Below are 14,327 nucleotides of genomic sequence, written 5' to 3'. Positions count from 1 at the left end.
CAGAGGACAGCAGGGACCTCATCCTCCCTCTCCTTTCCTGCAAACCCTCTTTCGAGATGGAGCTCAAGTTCCGGATCTCAATGAACCTTCTTCCCCCTGACTTCTGCTGGACTTAACCAGTAACAGAAGTAAAACACGGGATCGGGTTAGAGCCCAGCTCCACCAGGGCCATCTTGGTGGCCTTGGGTGAGTGATTCCTCTGCCCAAGGCTGGTGTTCGTCTGTGAAGACAGGAGCTGTCTGCTGCCCGCTCCTGGTCTCCCTGTTGTGAGGCCCAGGGAGATAACTGCTGGGAAGCTGTCAGCACAGGGCCTGGCTCAAGGTCAGGGCTCAGGGGAGGTGCTGGTCCACCTCGGTTTGTTCCTCTGATCGTCTGGGCTTGGTTGGGCAGTCGAGCCGCTGACGCTCTGGACTCCCTTGCGGAACCATGTTGGATGTGACGCAAAGGTGCACGTTTGAACTTGAACTCTTGACCTCTCCTCCCCTCTCCTCTTTCAGCAACTCCCAACTGTACCTGATGGTCACACCATCCTGCCCATTTGGTCCACTTAGACCCCTCTCTCCCTCTCGCCTGTTGGTCCTGCCTGCCAGCGTCCCCTGGTACTCCGAGCCTCTCTCTGCCTCGACCGTGATCTCCTGGTTTGAGTCCTCCTGCTCTCTCACCAGGACTGACCGCCGTGGTCTCCCTGTTACGTCCCTGGCCCCACAGCCCACCGTCAACAGCGGCTGGAGCAGCATGGCCCTCCCTGCTCCAAACCCTCCCATGGCTCCCATCTCCCCCCCCTTCCTCCCACACTCCTCCCACGAGGCCTCCCAATCTGGCCTCCTTGCTGTTCCCAAAAGAGGCCAGGTAGGCTCCTGCCTCAGCAGCACCCTTCGCCTGCCCAGAGAGTTCTGCTTCTCCTTCACTGGGTCTCAGATGCCACCTTCCCCCAGGAGCCTACCCTGTCGACCCTGTCTCACACTAAAACCCCAAACTCAGACCAGCCCCAACCAGGAAATAACGGGGGTCGGGTGGGGAAAGGATGTGGAGAAATGGAACTCTGGCTCACTGTTGGTGGACGCAGACAATATCTGGTGTGGCTGCTATGGGAAACTCTATGAAGGCTCCTCAGAAAACTAAAAACAAGCCAGGCGGGTGGCACACACCGTCATTCCAGCTACTCGGGAGGCAGAGGCAGGAGGATTGCAAGTGTGAGGCCAGCCTCGGCAACTCAGCAAGACCTTGTCTCAAAATTTAAAAAAATAAAAAGAGCGAGGCATGCGACTTAATGGTAAGGGGCCCCTGGGTTTAATTCCAGATGCTGGGGAAAAATTAAAAATAGAATTCCGTAGGATCCCGCCACACCATTTTTGGGTATACAATCAGCCCTCCATATCCATGGGTTCCACATCCATGGGTTCAACCAACCATGGACCAAAAACGGTTGGAAAAAAATCGTGTCTGTACTGAACACTTATGGACTCTTTTTCTTGTTATCACGCCATAAAACACAGCATAGCAACGTTTACCTAGCGTTTACTTTGTCCTAGACATTGTAAGTAGTCCAGAGGGGCTTGAAGGGTGTCGGGGGATCATGTAGTCTATGCAAATGTGACACCACTTCAAATGAAGGAATTGAGCATCCACTGATTTGGATGTCCATGGAGGGTCCTGGACCCTGCAGATAATGAGGGACAACTGTATACCCCAAAGGACCGAAATTGGGGTAGTAGGAGCTATTCACACACCCACGTTCACAGTGTTATTTACAATAGCCAAAACGTGAGACAGCTTCTGTCCATCCACAGATAAATAGGTGAGCAAAGTGTGGCATATCCATTTGATGGAATGTTATGCAGCCTTTAAAAAGAAGGAAATTCTGACACATGCTATAGCCTGGACGAAGCTTGAATACATTGCACTAAGTGAAATAAGCCAGTCACAAAAGGACAAATACTATACAAGGTACCGAGAGTCATTCCTAGATACAGAAAATAGAAGGTGGCTTCCAGGGTCTGGTGAGGGGAAGAGAGGATGGGGAGTTAATACTGAGTAGGTATGGAGTTTAGGTTTTGTGAGATGAAGTGAGTTCTGGAGATGGATGGTGGTGGTAGTTGTGTAATAATGTGAGTAACGTGAATATACTCAATACCACAGAACTGTATGCTCAAGAATGGTTCAGATGGCCTGGCTTGATGGTGCACGCCTGTCATCCCAGCAGCTCTGGAGGCTGAGGCAGGAGGATCGAGAGTTCAAAGCCAGCCTCAGCAACTTAGCAAGGCCCTAAGCGACTTAGTGAGACCCTGTTTCTAAATAAAATATAAAAAGGGCTGGGGATGGGGCTCAGTGGTCGAGTGCCCCTGGGTTTAATTCCTGATACCCCCCCAAAAAGTGGGGGAGGTTGGGAGAATGGCAATTTGACTTACTGATTACGTGACTCTTAATATTTTTGATTGACAAAATCATATATGATGTACAACATGTTGTTTTGGAATATGTAATATATTGCCAAATGGCTAAGTCAAGCTAATTAATATGGGTCTTACCTCATGTGCTTATTTTGGGGAACTGAGAATACTTAAAATGCACTGTCTTAGCAATTTTCAGGTCTACAGATTATCGTCATTGACTGTAGTCACCATGTCGTACGACAGAGCTCTTGAATTTATATCTTTTGAATAACTGAAATTTTGTTCCCTTTATGTAACATCTCTTAAATCCCCCACCCACTAAGACCCTGAAAGCCAATATTCTCCTTCTATGAGTTCAATTCTTTTAGATTTTGTCTTTTAAGAGCATGCTGTATTTGTCTCTCAGTGTTTGGCTTATTCCATTTAGCACAAAGTCCTCCAAGTTTGTCCATATTGCAGCAAATGATAAGATTTCCTTCCTTTTTATGACTGCATAATATTCCATGGCATATAGATACCACAGTTTCTTTATCCATTCATCTACTGTTGGACACATGGGTTGATCCCATGTTTTTGCAATTGTGAATAATACATCATTAATTACATGATTATTATTTCTGAAATTGTCCCAGGGAAACTCTTTGGGTCCAGGTGAACCAGGGAAAGGATTGTGTTTGAGTTCTCGAAGAGTTAGACTCAGGTTCTGTTTCTTCTAACTGAGGAGACTGCTGCACAGAGACACAGGTCTAGGGTAGGTGGCTAAGGTACCCAGGAGACCTCCTGTTGGCTGCCATTCCCCTGAGACTCACCCCTTCATTCCAAACACATTCACATTTCATGCCGGCCAGCTTCACACCGGGGGATACAGTTTTGAGGCCAAAGAAAGTCCGTTCTGCAAAAAGACCCCTTAGGTCTTAGGGAGGGTTATTCCGGGCCCGTTGACCTTGACAGTGGCTTTCAAGCTCCAGCCATGGGGTCTTCTCTGGGCTGTCCACAGGAACTCCAGAGGTCAGGGTTGAGGGGATGGCTCGGTGGGGAGCGCCGTGGAGCATACCAAGGCCCTGGGGTCCGTCCCAGCACAGGCAGAGGTACAATCTGCATGTAAGTCACTGCCCAAGATCAGCTCGGCGGGGTCACCTGGAAGGGCACTTTCAGCTCTAAAAGACTGAGGGTGCAAACCCTGCGATGGGCACCTGGTTCCATTCAGGGTCACGGCCACCCGTCCCCGGCACCGTTTCCTTGGCAACACGTGCTTCTTCCACCATCCATGGCTGCTCCCTTAGCAAAAGACCAAATTCCAGGAGCGAGGGCAGGAAGCGAGTTACTTGTCTACCCCGGGCCTCAGTGTCATCATCTGTGAGGTGGGGTGGCAGTGGGACCCCCCTTGTCAGGTGAACATTTTCCTTCCGTCGATGCTGCTGACCTCTCGGCAGAGCTCCCTCCCGCACATGCTCAGGGCTCTGTGAACGGCCACTGCTATTTATTTGGGATCATGACCTTCCGTCGGCTCGTGGGCCACCATCTGGATAATGAGGCCATTGCTTTTGAGGTCGATGCCGGAGGCGGGAAGATACAAATCCACAGAATCCACAGAGAGCAAGAATCGCCATGAATCATAGACTTCTGGGCACTCGGGAGCAGAAGGGACCTTAAAGGATGTGGCGGCGACTTTCAAAGTTCTGTGGCCACTTGTCACCGTCTTATGAAAACGCAGATTCCGGAGCCCAACTCGGCAGAGATGTGAGACACCAAGCCTGGAGCGTGGCCCAGGAAGCCACCTTGTACCCCTCCCTGGGGCTGTCCTTGCCATCAGCGAGGCCCCGGCTGGTTGGCTGAGACCACAGGTGTTCCAGCCACTGGGCCAGGTCCCAGGACACTGTGTACTCTCTAGGGGACCCGGGATCATCCAAACAACCCGGTTATTTACCTGTAAACCCAAGGTATCGATGGCACCTCTCGGGGCTCTGAAGGTGGCTCCCAGTCCCCAGGCTCGGGCTGGGCAGGCTGAAGCCAGGCATACAGGTCACACTGGGTGGCTCCTGGTCTCACTAGGATGGCTCTCAAGAAGGGGAGTCCCCTGCCTCCTCACATCGCCCTTTTCATCCCTGGGCTTTGGGTCCGGGGAGGCCCCGTCCTTGAGTTGAGATCTGCTTCCTTCTCTCCGAGGCCCACAAGTTCAAGCTCTGTTCTTGGGGGTCCACGTGGAACAAGCCCCTTCTTTCATGGTCCAGAACCTCAGGTAATGAAGACAGAGGTCCAGCCCCTGAGAGGACCCCCGTGAACCACGCAGATCCGCGCCTGTGGACTTGTGGGGCAGGAGCCTCCCACGTCCACGGCTGAGTGACCTTGGCAGCATCTGCTGCCCCATGCACCAAGCCTCTGACCTCACCCACCAGTAGGTTTCTGAGGCCAGAGAAGCCCCAAAGCTCCTTCCAGGGTCAGTTGGTTCTTAGAGATGGCCAGCGGCTCATAGGCCAGTGTGTCTTGAAATGCATACCAGCTCATGTCCCCAGAGGTCCCTGTCCCCAACCACCTCCCTCATCGGGCACCTGAAGGGCTCTCAAGCTCCAGGTCACACCCCACCTGCCCTAATCACCCCGAAACTAGGTGCCGTGAGCCTGCACATCCCCCATGCCTCGACCTGCTGAAATCATTCCAACTAGCCATGCCGAACAGTGCTAAACAAACACTGTCACCCTCTTGTGGGACAGTGTGCCCGACTCTGGTCACCTTCCTCTCTGTCACTGATGCTTAAACCCACCGAGTGCCCTCTCCTCGGTCTCCGGATGATGCCAGGAAGCCTCCTCGTGGTCTCTGGAGTGCGGCACGGTCCAGCATCTCTCCGACCTCTGCCCCTCGGTCCACCCCTGGCCATTCTGCTAGCTGTTCTTTCCACTCTGGGTGTCACCGTCCTTGTCCCCTGGACCTCTGTCTTCCCGGGGACTCTCTGGGTCCTTCTCCAGTGGACCTTTATCTTGCTCCTCACCACCCCCAGTTTCCTTCCTGTTCTGGAACATTCATTTACAAATGCACAAATTTGGGTTGTCTCCCTGCGTGTCCACCACCTGCCCACCTGGAGCACCTGCTTCATAAGGGCAGGGACCAAGTCCACTTTGTCCCACTATGTGCCTCCTCCCAGCACCCAGCACATAGTCAGTCCTCAGTAAGCACTTAGCAGAACAGTTGGGCCAGTTTCTCCACAACACTCCATACAGTGACTTCTTCATTCTCCATAGCAACCCCGGGAGGTGGGAATTACCATCCGCACTTAAAACCACCAAGATGGAAACTCAGAGAGGTGGGGTAACCCACCCGGGGTCACCCGGCAACTACATGGCATAAGTAGGGAGATTCGAGCCCACGTTAGTCTGTCTGCCAGAACTGGGTTCTCTCCTTCCCTAGGTCGATCACCTGTCTCCGTGACAGTCACAGTTGGGGGTGAGCTAGTTTTTCCAACGAGTAGAGCCATGAACTAAAGGAATCCAGTCCAGAAACTCCAATGAGAAGAGAAAAACTTCCTTCTCTAAATACCCCGACCCAGTCGCAGGACCTAATTTGAGATCCTGAGGGGGTAAACAAGACTCTTAAGTTGACAGCTTTTTCTTCAAGTTCTCTCCCCGACAGAGCGAAATTATGTAAAGCGAATGTTCCCGGCTATTTTGGTAAACTATCAGCTCTCTACGTGACACGTATCACCAGTGCCAAGAAATATGGGCGCCCGGCTGTTGTAGAAGCCCTCGGGTAGGTGACATATGCCACCGCCATTTCCTTCTTCTTTCATTTTCCATTCTTTTCTCCCCGGGGAAGTCTCGGGCCGTGTCATTGATGAATACTTTTAGGAACCCAATGGATTCAAGATGTAGCCCGAGCGTCCTTTAGTGTCACAGACAGGCCTCCATAAGCAATGTCGCCCTGGCTCCCAGCGAGAAGTTTGCCAGAACAGAGCCTGCGGGGGGCCGAGGAGGCTGCTCAGAGGCACATTTGCTGAGGTCAAGGTGGAGGTCAAGGTGGAGAGGGGACCTCAAGGAGGCTGGTGGCAGGGCGGCCAGCGCGGGCTCGCTGCCCACGGTGCTCGGGTCGGTCCTTCAAGCTCAAACCCCGCTTCGGGTCCTACCAGCCCTAGTTACGTGGTCCCTGTAAACGTGCTCAGCACAGAGCCACAGGAGGGACGAGAGCTCTGCACATCGTCCCTGCTGATATTCATATATTGATAATAAATGCAATGGATGCCCCGGTTTAAAATGTGGACGTTCCTGATGGTCCAAAAAGAAAAGGCAGAAAATGTCACTTCCTTCAAGATTCCCCGATCCCATCCAGTCCTCCTCCCCAGGAGAAAGAGAGAAATGACAGCCGTCTTTGACTTCTCGGGAGCATCTTTCTAGAAGGGATTGGATGGACTTCAGCTGTTTGCAAATTGCTTCGGGTATAGTTAAGATGCAGATGGTGCCAGTGCGGTGGCGCATGCCTATCATTCCAGTGGCTCATGCCTATCATTCCAGTGGCTCAGGAGGCTGAGGCAGGAGGATCGCAAGTTCAAAGCCAACCTCAGCCAAAGTGAGGCCCTAAGCAACTCAGTGAGACCCTGTCTCTAGATAAAATACAAAATAGGGCTGGGGATGGGGCTCAGTGGTAGAGCGCTCGCCTAGCACTGTGGCCCTGGGTTCAATCCTCAGCACCACATAAAAATAAATAAATAAAATAAAGACATTGTGTCCACCTAAAACTTAAGAATAAATATTTTAAAAATAAATAAATAAAAAAAATACAAAAAGGGCTGGGGATGTGGCTCAGTGGTGAAGCACCCCTGGGTTCAATCCCTGGTACCAAAAAAAAAAAAAAAAAAAATCCTGTATTTCCAGCAGGGAATAATATTCCATTATATGAAGAAGCCACATTTTGTCACTCCATTCATCTGCCCGGGGACACTCAGGCAGTCACGCCTTTGGCTCTTGGATTCGTGACGCATTTTCTTAACACATGGGCCATAATCTGATCGCTCCCCTCCTGATGATTGTCCCCCCTTTTTGCACTGTGACAACCAAGGCCAACCAAAGCAGCATGGTGGCAGCAGGACAGGACACAGCAGGGTGGCTGGAGTGGGGACTCTGAAGTCAGGGAGCTTGGCCCAAGCCTGGCTTCAGCCGCTTCTCGTGTGACCGCAGGCAAGCTCCCAGCTCCTCCGTGCTGAGGGTCATCTGTGGAGTGGACACAGCGAGAGGGAAGAAGAGCCAATAAAATGGTCCACAAACATGGAGCACGGAGCCCTGGGCCTGGCTCGTGACCCACCCCATCTGTCCCTGTCCCGCGGTCCAGCCGGCCCGTGCCATCTTGTCTCTGTCCCTCTAAGGAATCGCCAGCGCGGGACGATTCTGGGTGGGCGCCATGAGATTGGCAAAGACATCACACATTACCTTCCAAAACGGCCACCGAGGTCGCCCTCGGTCCCAGGAGACGGCAGGGAGCCGTGGATGGTCCTTGCGGGGTCCTTGCGGGGAGGACGCGCCAGCCGGAGTCCTCAAGGAGGGGCCGGGCCACAGGGTCCTTCCCTTCTGGGGTGTTCTCCTGAGTCAGGGGCGGTCCATGGACCTTCCCTTCATCCTTAAAAACAAATCGAGGTTGTGGGTGAATATTAGTTCCCCTCTCCCCGGAGTGTCCTCCCCCTGTCCGTCCTCCGTGCACACCAAGGGGGAGGGGACTATGGAGATTTTTGATCTGGGGGCTGCTCCTCGGGTTGGGGCCCTTGCTCACTGGGGTCCCCCTCTGGAGCCTGTTTCAATCACCCCTTACTTAGTGGGTTCCAGACTTGGAATGTCACCCTCTCTCAACGGGAGCCTTTTCTATTTGCAGGGTCTCTCACCACGGGCAAGACACCTGCATGGGGCTCCTCTTTCTCTCTGCATGTAGACAGTTTTTCCCTTCCCCTGGGCTGGCCCAGAACTCCTGGGCTCGAGTGATCCTCCTGCCTCAGCTTCCCCAGTAGCTGGACCGCCTGTGTATGCCACCAGCTGGCAGATGGCTAGCTATCCCTCCCGGGAGAGGGTGAGCACTGCAGGCAGGAGTCTGAGTAGTTGGCTCACCTCGTAATCCCAGCAGCACCCTTGAACCTGGCACAAAGCAGGTGCTCAATTAATACATGTGGGCTAAATGGATTCCACTAATGTCCCTGGCAGTGCCAAGAGTTGAGGGGTTTTGTTTCCTTTTCTTTCTAGATGGAAAAATACACACAACATAAAATGTATCATTTTAGCCTGGTGCAGTAGGATCGCCTGTCAACCCAGCAGCACAGGAGGCTGAGGCAGGAGGATTGGGAGTTCAAAGCCAGCCTCAGCAAAAGAGAGGCCCTAAGCAACTCAGTGAGACCCTGTCTCTAAATAAAATACGAAATAGGCTGGGGATGGGGCTCGGGGGTTGAGTGCCTCTGAGTTCAATCCCTGGTACTCCCTGTCCCCCAATTATATATACATATCGTTTTAACCATTTCAGCATGTACAGTTGGTGGCATGTAACACGTGCTCCATGTTGTACCAGCCTCACCTCTGTCTAGTCTTGTAACATCCTCATCACCTTAAAAGGAATCCCCTGGGGGGCTGGGGCTGTGGCTCAGTGGTAGAGCACTTGCCCAGCACGTGCGAGGCCCTGGGTTCCATCCTCAGCACCACAGATAAACAAATGGACAAAATAAAGAACCATCAACGTCTTAAATATATATATTAATAAAATAAAATAAAAGGAAACCCCTGGACTCACTAAGCAGCAGCTGCCCACTCCCAGGCAGTCCCCTGCCTCTGACCCTCAGTGACCCCTCTGCTTCCTCTCTCTCCAGATTTGCCGACCCTGGACATTTCATGTGAGTGGAATCTGGCCTCCGGGGCCTCTGGTGACTGGCTTGTGTGACTCTGTTTTGGGGGTTCATCTGTGTTGTGGCATGAGTCCGTTTTGAGCACTCTTTCTTTCTTTCCTTTTTAACAGTGATGTACTGGAACCTTCTCACACTAGCGCCAGAGAGCAGACTGGTGGTTAAATATTCAGGAACCTTTGGAGCCTGTTACTTAACCATTGGTAGCTTGAAATTGCACCAGGGAGGCATTCACTCCCCAGATGTTGGCAAATGCGAGGGGGCAACTGTGGGCAGTGGTGTTTGAGAGCCAGATGATAGGCGCCCCTCTGTGTCCATCAGCATCCCCTCCCCCAAATAACACAAACCCCATCATTTGGGGCTCTGGCTGGGCACGTGCTGAGCGGGTGGGCCTTGTAAGCAGAGGCCGGGCCTGAGGTACTTCATCTCCTTCCCCTGCAAGATATGAAGCTCCAGACCCAGGGACGGTCCTCTGGGTCCCAGCTCGGCCCCGTGGGCGTGGCTTCTCAGGGCCGGGTTCCTTGGCAGGTCCCTCCGTGACTCCTCCCCAGTGGGGGGCTGGGAGGGGGCCCTGATGCACAGAAGCAGCTCCCAGATCAGCAACATCTGGAGACTTAGAAAGATCCCTGAATCCGATCTTGTGGGGGTGGGGCGCGGCCATCTGCTGCAGCAGCCCCTCGGGGGTCCCAGGCTCCTGCTTCCAGAACCCCTGCGCGGCCACTGCGGTCAGCCGGGCTGGAACGGAGCGGTACCCCTGATTCCCGAGTCTGGCAAGCTGCCCCTGCAGGTCAGCTCAGGAGAGGGTCCACTCCTTCCCCAGACATGCTGGGAGAGGCACCGAATCAGTGACTCCAACGGAGGCACCCAGGCTGAAATCAGCTCCCGCAGGCTGTGTGGCCGAGGGCGGGCGCCTTAACCTCTCTGAGCATCTTTTCCCTTGTCCGCAAAATGGGTGTCACGGTAGTATGGAATCCATAGGTTGGTTGCCAGGTTAATAGGGGATTATAGAAAGGGCTCAGTAGGACTTGGCTTTTGGCACGTGCTCCATGACTAGATGAGAGCTTTAATCTAGGAAGTTTGGGGGGAAGTCAGCGATTAATCACCCCTCCCTCTGCGGAGTGCTTTGGAATTAATCGGTGCAATAACTCGGCGGGAGCCTGATTGCAGCAGACGCTGGGGTGCCCAGGGCAGAGTCCCTCTGCGGGGCTGGCTCCTCCCCCAGTGCTGCCGCTGTGGACAGCCCGAGGATGGCCCTGGGCGCAGGGCAGTCCCCGCAGCCTGGGGGGTCAGCCTGCTGCACGGGGCCAGCGGGTGCTGACCCTGTGACGCCCCCAGCCCAGCCCCCACGCCTCTCCTGGTGCCCAGCTCCCACCCAGGGCTCTCAGGTTGAGTCTCGATGTCAGCAGAAGCCGTATCCTTGCCCAGCGGCTCCCTGTCCTCTCTGCCCCCCACCCATTCCCGGCTCCTTTCCTCTGAAGAGCACCTCAGGCAATGATTTCCCAAAAAGCCATGTTTATTTTTTGCAAAACTAGAAAAACCCATCCTAAAATTCATACCGACACTCGAAGGACACCAGTAGTCAAACAAATGAAAAATGAGACCTGAATTGGAGGCCTCACTCATCCTGGTGTCAAAACTCGTGGGCCCACGCCTGGAATCCCAGAGGCTTGGGAGGCTGAGGCAGGAGGATCGCAAGTTCAAAGCCAGCCTCAGCAACTTAGTGAGGCTCTAAGCAACTCAGCAAGACCCTGTCTCTAAATAAAATACAAAATAAATAAATAAAACGGGGATGTGGCTCAGTGGTTAAGTAGCTTTGGGTTCAATCCCCAGGAGCCTATAAAACCTTTAGAAGAAAATAGGGGAGACAGTGGATTTGGCAATGATTGTTGCACATGACAACAAAAGCACAGGTAAGAAAAGTAAAAGCAAGCAAATTGGACCACATCAAAAACCAGAAATTCGGTGTATCAAAAAGTCACAATTAAGACTGTAAAGGAAGACCCATAAATGGGAGGAAATGTTTGTAAATCATCTATGTGGTAAGTGTTGTTCAATGTCCAGAATATACAAAGAACTACAACTTAGCCACAGAAAAAGATGAACAGCCCAATTTAATGTCTATTTGAGTAGACGTTTCTTTAGGGAAGATATGTGGCCAGGCGCAGTAGTGCACACCTGTAAGCCCAGCGGCTGGGGAGGCTGAGGCAGGAGGATCACAAGTTTGAGGCCAGCCTCAGCAACTTAGCAAGGCCGTGAGCAACTTAATGAGACCCTGTCTCAAAATAAAAAGTAAAAAGGGCTGGGGATGTGGCTCAGGGGTTACACGCCCCTGGGCTCAATCCCCAGTACCAAAAAAATTAAAAATGAGGCAGGTAAAGTCCCCAGGAAGACTGTGACCTTGAAGGTGTGAGGGAAAGAGACACGGTGTCTTCAACTGAATCATGGTTGATGGGTGACAGTTTCATGTGGCTCCACCTTATGCAGGACAGCAGGAGCCGAGTTATTCTCTCTGTTACCTACATAATTTTATATTCTAGAAATATTTCAAATTACAGCTTTGTGTGTGTGTGTGGTGCTGGGGATTGAACCCAGGGCCTTGTGCACATGAGGCAAGCTCTCTACTGACTGAGCCAGGTCCCCAGCCCTCAAGTTAAAATGTTTTTATGAAAATATTATAGCCAAAGAGCCATGGGAGGTCTGGAGAGGTAGTAGCCTCTCGTCGGTGGGGTACACAAGACTTTGAGACAGACAGACAGACAGGGTGAGTCCTGGCTCCCCGTCTCTTGAGTTATGTGACTGGGGCCTCCGTTTTCCTGTCTGTAAGTCAGTGATAATAACACCAGTTTCCACAGAGCGGTTGTGCCCAGTGAGCGCACGGAGACGTCACGTGGCGTCTGCGAGGAACCAACCCTGTGACCCTGGGCGGTGGTGCTGGTAGATGGGACGCCCCTCTGGCTCCAGCCTCTGACCTCAGCCATCCTGTCCCAGCCGGGTCCCTTTCTAACCCCCTTGTTGCTAAAGAGCAAAGCTGCAGTTATTGACATAATCTCTGATTTCTTTTAAAGTTTTTTTTTTTGTAGTGATCGATGGATAACATGCCTTTATTTTTTATTTTATTTTTATGTGGTGCTGAGGATTGAACCCAGGGCCTTAAACATGCAAGGCAAGCACTCTGCCACTGAGCTATAGCCCCAGCCCATAATCTGTGATTTCTCATCTGTCTTTTCTAGAAGAAGTTCCCGGGCTGGGGATGTGGCTCAAGCGGTAGCGCGCTCGCCTGGCATGCGTGCGGCCCGGGTTCGATCCTCAGCACCACATACAAAGATGTTGTGTCCTCCAAAAAACTAAAAATAAATATTGACAATTCTCTCTCACTCTCTCTATCTTAAAAAAAAAAAAAGAAGAAGAAGAAGTTCCCAAGCAGAATGAATTCCCTGCACTTGGCCAGGCGTGGTGGCCCAAATCTGTCATCCAGGAGCTCGGGAGGCTGAGTCAGGAGGATTGTGAGTTCAAAGCCAGACTCGGTGATTTAGCAAGGCCCTAAGCAGCTAAATGAGACCTCTCAAAAATAAAAGGACTGGGGATGTGGCTCAGTGGTTAAGCCCTCCTGGGTTCTATCCCTGGTACAAATTAATTTAAAAATTCCCTGCACCTTTGACGTAGACACTTTCTGTGTCAGAGCCCTAGTTATTCTTTGCTTAAATACATGGAATAATGTGAATTAATAGTAGTAGACTATTGTTATTTAGATTTAATTCTCTCTCTCTCTCTCTCACACACACACACACTCTATCTTTTGGGGAACTGGGATTGAACCCACAGGTGCTCTACCACTGAGCCACTTCCCCAGCCCTTTTTAATTTTTCATTTTGAGACAGGGTCTCCCTGAGTTGCTGAGGCTGGCCTCTAACTTGTGATCCTTCCCCTCAGCCTCCTGAAACGCTGGGCCACCATGCCCAGCTGTCTCTCTTTTTCTTTAACCTGTTTAAGACACTGATCGACTTTGCTGTCCTGTTGCTCCTACAGTCCCTCTGCTGTTCATGCCCCTGACTCGCCAAACTTTTTTCAAAGTCTGATAGAAATGGGCGTTACCCATTGAATCCTCTTCCCCTGGGAGGCCGTGAGGGCTGAACATACCTGGCTGCCCGCGATGTTGTCTCAGGCACCAACAAGGGGCTGGCAGCCAGCGAGCTTTGTATTTTGGAATAAAAAGTTTGAAGGAGGCAGGTAATTTTGCTTCTCAGTCCCTGAGGAAGAAACTGCTGTTCAGAGTCACCCAGTTTGAAGGAGTGAATTTCACGAGAGTGGGGTGTATGGAGTCTCAATTCACATGCCTTCCTGGGCCAGACAGATGGGGCAAAGTGCCAATGAGAGGGAGGCAGGACACGTGTGAGGGTAAGTGTCGAGAGACACTCAGGGCTGCAGATTATTTGGAGAAGAGGAGACTGTGGTCATAGTGGAGTGTATGTCCCGTTTGAAGGGGCCACCATTGCCTAGGTCTAGCCACAGTTCTGTAGAGTGTGAACATCAATGACCAGATAAATAGCCTTCTATCTGGAAATCTGAACTTTAGTGTAAATTCTCTCAATTAAAAAATGTTGGCATCCACTTTAAATTAAAAAAAAAAAACTGCAAGAAACTTTTTGTGGTCTCATGTAAACCTTAGGTGACCAAATTGTTGCTGGTGCTCCATGAAGGGGCAGGTGGATCCAGATTCTGAAACAAATACACGATGGTGCAGAGCCTGTCGCCCCTTTGGCCAGCAACGGGCTTTGTATGTGACAGTGGTCCCGCAAGCATGTCACCCAGAATCTGTGTTAGTCTGTGTGAGTGTTCTCTGTCATGTTCACCCAACTAGGAAGTGACCTAGTGACACTTTCCCAGCAGTGTCCTCGGTGTGAAGTGACGTGTGACTGTGCTATACTGCTCAGCAGTGTTCAGGTCTCACGGGGCCTGGCATTGTGCAGTGCGCAGCCTGGCCAACTGACCAGCCCTAGTATAATAACTGGGAGTTGTCACTCTTCTTCACCTCGCCCCGCTGAAGAGAAGAGCCACCCCCCACCTGGTCCCCTCTCCAA

General features: G+C 51.9%; 1 protein-coding gene across 1 annotated transcript in view; it reads left to right on the top strand.

Moving 5' to 3' along the window:
* Svop (SV2 related protein) overlaps window positions 1-14,327 on the top strand; it is an 81,928-nt gene that overhangs the window by 4,481 nt on the left and 63,120 nt on the right. The window lies entirely within an intron of this gene.

Source organism: Urocitellus parryii, chromosome 3 (assembly GCF_045843805.1).
Source record: "Urocitellus parryii isolate mUroPar1 chromosome 3, mUroPar1.hap1, whole genome shotgun sequence".
Lineage (NCBI taxonomy): Eukaryota > Metazoa > Chordata > Mammalia > Rodentia > Sciuridae > Urocitellus > Urocitellus parryii.
The sequence above is the reverse complement of the archived record's forward strand: the minus strand, read 5'-3'. Positions and strand labels throughout refer to the sequence as shown.